Below are 8,154 nucleotides of genomic sequence, written 5' to 3'. Positions count from 1 at the left end.
TGAGGCGGCCAAGAAATATAAATAACGCCCTTCGGCGCGTAGAATTGACGGTGAAAAGAATATAAGGGCACCTGACATTTAGTATTGTCTTCGTTTAGAATTCTAGAGCAGAAAAACAATCAAGGAAAGACGGTAGAAGATACTTACGAAGGCCGAGGTAACCTCCTGTGGAGGGATATGGAAGCCCTGGTCTTGAGGATGAACGGGCGATTCCGCCGTCGCCTCGGGTTCCTCGAGTGGACGTTTACCGCGGTCGGCTGCAGATGGGCCGACCGGAACAGCCGTTTTGAAGGAGGCAGGAACATCCTGATCCTGGGAAGGAGCGAGGGGTTCGGCCGCCGCCGTCGGCTCCTCGACTGGGCGCTTGCCACGATCAGCCGTGGAGGGACCGGCTTGAACCACCATCTCTGACTTTAGGGGAGGTTGCCGACGAGAGTGATGACGATCTGCCAGCGGGACCTCGTCGCTCCCTTCACTCTCTTCCAGGATGAAGACCGAGGGTTTTGGATTTTCAGGGGCTGCTCCTTTGGTCGCAGAGACCACCTTTTTTGGAATAGGTGCCTCCTCGACGGAGGGAGGCACAACTGGTGTACCAGCCCCAGAGACAGGTCGCGGTCGACCTGTCTCTGCGGCCGGGGCAGGCTGTTTCTCGACCGAGGGTTGAACAACGGCGGGAGAAGCGGAAACACTGGGAGTTGTCGCCCCTGTAGTTTGACTGGAGATGACATGGATCTCCCGTGCGCCCTTCTTTGCCAGTTGTTTCACCAGCTTGGCAGGCGGCGGAGGTTCGACGGCCGGCTCGGCCTCTTGGCGGGGTCGTTTGGTTGGCACGGCCCGAACAGCAGCTTTATCCTTTTTAACCAGGGCCGATTTTTTCTCGACCATGGCCGCGGCAACAGCTTCCATTTTTCTCGAAGGCCGATGACCTGAGAAGATAAGAACAATTCAGTAAGGCTAATCAATATGCAAGGTTGGAAGGAACCGGTGATAAATGAAAAATTACCTTGAGGTTGGGGAGCCGAGGCCTTCTTCGGACGGTCACTGAAGAGTTTGTTTAGCACCTCTTCGACCGGAGCACCAAAGAACTCCCGGATGTAATTTTCCCACCACTCACCGAAGGTGTCGGTGCAATGGGTTTCTGGGGTGGCTGGTCGAAGGCAGAATTTTTGGCAGCGCTCTTGGAACTCCCTCACGGCAGTATTACATTCCGTCTCCGAGGAACGAGGCTCACGTCCACGGCTTAGGATTGTTCGCGAGGAGAGAAGGGGGACGGGGCAGCCCTGAAGGTAGCCGAGCTGTCGGGCAAGGAAGTTCAGATGATATACTTCCCAACCCGACCGTTTCCCATCACAGCCGAGAGGGAGGTCGCGAGCAAGCACAAACGACCCCCAGGTCTGACGAAGATCGGCGTCTTCCTCCGAACTCCATGTAGAGGTAGGCAGCCTGATGGAGGAAGGATAGTCTCGACGACGACATATCAGGAACTCGTCGTTGGAGAAGTCGTCGAGAGCGAAGAGGTACCGAAATACCTATTCGGCTTGATGGGGAGGTATCGGTCGAGAGGCCAACTGAGGTCCAAGCGCCTCCGTTGGTGAGAAGTCAGCTATGGCCGGCCGAAGGGAGACGAAGTACACTTGTAACCAGAGCTGGAAGACCCAGAGGGGACCATTCTGGTGTGGGTCGACCTTGTGGAGGGTTGCTTCGGCCACGCAACGGAAGAGTTGGGCGAGAATGTTGGAACTCAGTGCCAAGACGTGACCACTAGCCAGGGCCTCAGCTACCGGCATGTTCTCGACCAAACACTTGTTTGATTTGGTACAACAAATATATTTGTTGTACCAATAGAAGAGGAAGGCTTCATGCTCTCCTTCTCGCATGTCTTATTCTCCTCGGCCGGCGAAGTGAAGATAAATGGTGTTGTAATTACAGAAGTTCTTGTGGAGCTTCTGAATGTCTTCCTTCGACGGGATGTGACCATCGCGGCTCAGGGTCTCGAAGGCTCGACGGTCGAAAAGCGTCTTCAGGTCGATATTCGACGGGTGCCTAGAGAGAGTCGCGTCGACAGGGATCCCGGTTGCCGAAGTCCCTAGAATGGCGGTGATATCCATGATGGTGGGACCAATGGGACCAAGAGGAAGAACCATTGTGTTGGTGGCCGAGCACCAGAAACACAGAGCGGCTAGGAGAAGCTCCTTGTCGAGGACGACATCCATGGACGAGAGGAGGATGGCGTCGTAGATGCCGAGTGCCTTCCATTGATCGCCGAAGAGCCGTTCCATTCGAACGACCCAGGCTGCCCAGGTTGTGGTCGTCGAGGGCCAGGAGCCCTGGGGTTTCGCCGCGTCCCATCGCGACCATTCAAACCCTTGAAACAAGGGTGTTAGGCAGTGCTCCTGGAGGAGGCCAGTGATGGTCGGCGGTATTGCAACCTTGAAGAAAGGACCCAGGATCTGGTGTTGAGTGCTCATGTCATTTTCAAACCGTATAGTCTTGATCGAGCTCCGATCAAGAATCTTCTGATGCTGGTCACATTCCTTTGAAAGCTTGGAGATGAAGGACGCCATTGTAAGAAAGAATCACGGCGTAAAAGGATTTTCTGGGTTGGGGGTTTAAAGACGAAGACTTGGAATAGAGGGATGCAATAGAGAGCAATAGCAAGGGATTTCAGAAAGTTTTGGGAGCGTAAAGTACGAATGAGAGATTTTCAGTATTTATAGGCTTTTGGCAAGAAGGGTAATCGTTTGAAATTCAAAACAAAGGGGCAAAATCGACCGAAAGAATCGCAGATCATGATGAAAATTTGGGAAATGCAGTTGAGAAGACCGAAGGTTTCAGATGTTGGGGGCGCACGATTGCGTGTGACGGCGAAATTAATGGCGGAAGACGTTTCGACGCCTGCACGATGAAAAGTGGGCTCACGAACTGAGAAAGTGGCTCGCGGATTGAGATAGTGGTCATAATGTCGACGGTTCAGGCATCCGCATGCCTTGGACGTCATCATTGGGGTTGGCCGTATTAAAGAACGCCAGGTGGCAAGTTTGGTTAGCAGGATCAAGATCGTGCAATCGTGTTCAATAAATGCGCCTTGGAACTCGGGCATTAGGGTTCTGAGTGACAGATTCGCTTCTTTAAGGCTGAAACTCGGCCAAAGAATTCAGGCCGAAGACCTCAGAAGCGAGGGGGCAATGTTTGGGCCCAAAATAACAGTTTGGGCCGAGTGTAGAGTCATTCTCGGCCCTGGAGGCCTTGCGGCAAGAATATCACGGATCGTTCAGTATGTGGGCCTCCAAACCCAGGTCGGCTAGGTCATAACGCAAGAGGTCGAATCCTAGTGCAATAGGGACTCTCGACGAGGTCAATAACCTAGAAAGCGAATCCGGCTCAGTTAAGGACTAGATTCGTAGTCCTAGCGGAGATAGGACTGATCGAGGGGATGTTAATCCGGAGAAGGAGACCTAGTCCGAATAGGATTGGAACTCGGGCTCGATGTGCTGCTACTATAAATACAAGCTATTCAGCAACTGTGAAGACCCCCACAAATCAATACAAAATTGCCCTGCGCAAACTCTCACAACTTGTGATTTTTCTTTTTCCTTTTTCGCTGACACATCTTCCGTTGGCATCAACAGCACTGTGGAAGCAACCGGTGATATCTTAAGTCGGCATAGATAGCTCTGTCACCGTAGAGTCAGTCGGTCTCGCAGTATCTTCCGTTGGCATCAACAGCACTGCGGCGAGAACGATTGATTACCTATCCAAGTCTCGGTCGAGAAGGGTTTCTAAATCCTTATTGGTCGAGGTCATCTCATCAGCCTTCTCGGCGAAGTGAGGTGTTACAGTTATTACATTCGGCACATTGAAAGCCGAATTTGATTCTGAACTTCGTAAGAATAGTAACCTTGTATTCAGGTTCGAGAACCCAAGAGGCCGAGACGTGTTCCTTTCTCGGCCGCAATCGCAAGACGCAGAAGTCAGTAGCGCGACTCAACGCAACATCAACAAATTTACTCCTCGGCCGAGCTTGGCCGACGAGTTGGCACGCCCCGCATTCACCGAAGGACGTAGTTAGCTCATTAATTACTCGGCCTGCGCGCCACGTAGGCTTTGTAGTTTCTAGGGTCAACAGTTTTTAAAAAAAAAACTAAAATGGGTTCTTCTTCAGCTTTCGCTTATTCTTGTTTTATGGCTGTCGTTGTTGTCTAGGAAGATGATGGTGGGTATGTGGCCTTGGGAAGACAGGAAGGGGGCGGTAGTGAGGGAGAAGGAAACAGACTAGCGCTGGGCACCTGTGCTGGTTTTATCATTGGAATTTCAGCAATTATGTGAGGGCATTATGGGTATGAAAAATGGATTCCCCATTCCCTCATTCTTCCGGAACTCAAATACCACTTACTATCAAGGGATCCAATTCCTCCAAAGTGAGGAATTGAATTCCAAACTTTGTGTGGATCCCACCATATTTTTGATTCCTTAAAATTTAGTAAACATAGAAATGGTCCGTAATCGGAATACAATTTCATGTTTTGATTCCCATTACGTGTACGTAAACATGCTCTAAAAGGGTCCTGATGTAGCGGGATCGTTCGAAACTTCTCCTTAGTTGTACCGTTGGTGGTATATACTTGTGTTTGATTGGATCAACAATGTTTTATACATTGACATGCAAATCAACATCAAACCGTGAAATTGCATAATCTCACCCTTTGAGTCTCTTAGCATTTCTCTTTGGATAATGTTAAAGAGACTAAATTTTTAAACCAAACGATGTAGTTGATGATTAAATTATTATGTAAGTATTGATTAACGTGCACCTATTGGTGACACTAGCAATTTTTCCTTATGCCCGTAATGCAAGTGGTACACGTGTTATTATATAAGTGGTGGGAAATTTTATGTTTTATGTTATTATTTTTTCAACACAAGAATCTCACCACTTGTTAGAGACACATGGTGTACAACTTTGTGTTTCGAGCACATTAAATTTTTTTTTTGTTACACATTATTTAATTTGTAAATTTAATTTAAAATTTTAGCTTTCCTCACATTGTCCTTTCTCCTTTGCACCATTGGTGGTATATACTTGGGAGAAGGATTCTCTCCCCTCTTTTTTTTAGAATGCATTTTTTCTCACCATCATTTAGTGTGGTGTATGCTCACCACTTTATTTATCACCATTAGATAAGTTTGAATTTCGAGATTTATACCTATCTACTACACCAATTTCAAAATTCAAACTCATCTAATAGTGATAAATAAAGTGATGAGCATATACCATACTAAATGGTGATGAGCAAAAATACTCCCTTTTTTTTACCCTCCCCTCTTATTTGAATGGTCACGGTTAAGCCACATCAACATCTTATATTATTATTATTTTTTTTTATATAGAAAGAGAAAGACAAAATAGAGAATATGAAAAGAATGATGGAAGGGAATGGAAAGAGAATGGGAGATCATCATAATCCATATACTTGTATGTGACAATAGACACTTTGTTTACCCATCTAATCGGAGGATGTCACGTGCCCCACTAAAGTCTACCTGATTTAATTTTTAAGAAAATCAATTAAATAAATTATAAAACTAAATAATAGAAATCTCGACAGTCGAGCCAACAACCCACAATGACAGCGCCCCTCCTTGGCGGCCGATCTGTCTTCCCTGCTCCTCCCAAATTCTATTTCATCCGTCTTCCCCACTACAATCTCTAACTCGTGCCGCCATTAACTCAATGAGTCGACTCCTGTGCTCGTTTGCCTTGCAAGTTCATGCCCTATCAGAAAAATGTAAGACTATGAATGACAATGAATGTTGTATTGGATCTTTTTGTTGTAAGCCAATAGTCTATCGAGTGGTTAGCAACCCAAGTGATCCGATAGTCCTAACCTAATAAGGATTATGGAGTCTTATCCCTTGCAATTAACCTAGAGGAAATCTGATAGATTTATTACAAAGATATCGTATCATGGTGGGACTTAAATACTAGAGAGATAGGGTAGATTGGTACAGCCAATGATAGGTCGGATGTGATGAAAACCCTAATGATATAAATACCATGGTTAAGTCCCTGCTTCCATACACTTGTACTCTCAATCACGCCAAACCCTATTCACGGTAGAGAGACATTTTGAAGTATTGGAAGTAGAAGACAACCTGTGAAACCCTAGCAGTCATGGCGTCTTCTTCCTCTGCTTTGGAAGATAAGTTTATTTCCCTTTAATTGATTGATTGGTTTATTGTAGTTATATTTGTTATATCTGTAATCTTAGTAACTTGTTGATTTTCAGATTACATCTTACATGTGGTATCAGAGCCACTCAACTCGTCTAAGATTCAGAATTTCGATCATGGTTGGTTTTGAATATAATGGTAACGTGTCATGCCATCACTTTTATCCTTTACAATGTGTAAAGCTTCTGCAAATAATACGATTCATTGATTTAATTGCTGATAATTCAATATGTGGATTGATTATCATATTGGCTTTGCAAATAATTATTTAGATGTTATTATTATTATTTTTAATCTGACCCATTTGCAGAAATTACTTCTGCGTGTAGTTGTATTATTTTGTCTGTAGATACAAATCTGCCAAGAAATTTGCAAAGCTTGAGGGTTCGGATTAAAGGTAATCTGTTTGAACAATTTTTTGACAAACTGAAGGCACAATTAGTTTGTGTTTTAGTTAAAGGTCTTTTACTTATCGATCCTGAGGCTTCCGCTTAATTTTAAAGTATTTTTATAATTACTTTTCTGACTTCATGATTCTCATGTAATTATCAAAAAAGGTTTTGTTTTGGCTTTCATAGGAAAACTTAAAGATAAGTTTTCTTAGCCATGTCGAGATAATGATTAATTAAGAAGCAAATTTGATTGCTTTATATATGGCTATACCTCAAATATATATATAATTTTGCATTGGATTTAAAGTTCGAAGGCTTGGCACATATGCATATAAATAATTTAACTATTGTTATTTTTTTTAACATGATTAATATCAAGATTCGTTTTGATCCGCTTGGTTGGCATTTGTGTTGCTCCTGGGCAGTGGTTAGGGTTCCTTGTTTTGGAATCCCATTTTAAGTTAATAATTATTTTGCATGCTTCTTTCTCCTAGCGCACCGTGTCAATGATCAGGTTTAAAATTTTGGTTGTTTTCGAAGATTTTTCAATGTGAATCACTTGCCATTAGGAGATAACTTGAGTGAGCCATTGTGATCTTATATCATGTTCACATTTTATGTTTTCTGGGCCTTCATTCCTAATGCCTAGAATGAGGCTTTGAGGATTTTCCCCAATTGCATTTAATTTCATTTATTCCAGTTTGCTGCATATTTTTGAGTAATGGTTTACAAGAATAATGGTATGGCCACTTTGGTGTGTTAGTTGATTAGTTAAACTAATTTGAATATAAAGTCCAACTGCTTTGCAAACTAACTTTCCCATACATATGAATTAAGTTGATTTACGCTTCCATCTATCGTTATGCCTGGAAGCATCCCTCTTCAGGAATAAGAATTTGGTAACTTTTGATTTTCTCTTATGCTTCTATGACTGATGGTTGGGACCAATTAATGTTGAGACTTTCTTTTCTAAAATCAAATATGAGTTGTTGGATTAATAAGTCTAATTTATCCTTCGTTTAATATAATATATATAATATTACAATTTATGTTTGCTACGTTTGTCCTTTGTGACTTTTATCTTCAAACATAAAATTGCAAAGTTGAGACTCAAGTGCTTTTGGGAAATTTCTCAAATACACATATTAATGCCGTGGCCATTTTGGTGTCATTTTTAAATTGTTTTCTTATCTTAAAAGGAGATTTTGATATATCAAATACACATATTAATGTTGTAGCACCTCTCTTTTCGAATTCATATTTGGCTCACTTATAAGATTTTAAAAATCATGAAATTTTTCGAAATAGTAGTCATATATGTCTAGTTCATACTTGAAAATTTTCATGACAATCTAAAGAGAATTGAGTTTTTAGTGAATTTGCAAACTAAAGTAGTACTGCTGAATTTTGGTACTTCAAAACTAGTTTTGTTATGTGATATTGTTTCACTGATTTGTGCACATCTATTGGTACCGATTATTATACAAGGTTATGGTTCCGATATGTCCTTATTATATGCAAATTCTCAATA

The sequence above is a fragment of the Malus sylvestris genome, chromosome 10, assembly GCF_916048215.2.
Source record: "Malus sylvestris chromosome 10, drMalSylv7.2, whole genome shotgun sequence".
NCBI classification, from domain to species: domain Eukaryota; kingdom Viridiplantae; phylum Streptophyta; class Magnoliopsida; order Rosales; family Rosaceae; genus Malus; species Malus sylvestris.
Note: the sequence above shows the minus strand (reverse complement) of the source record.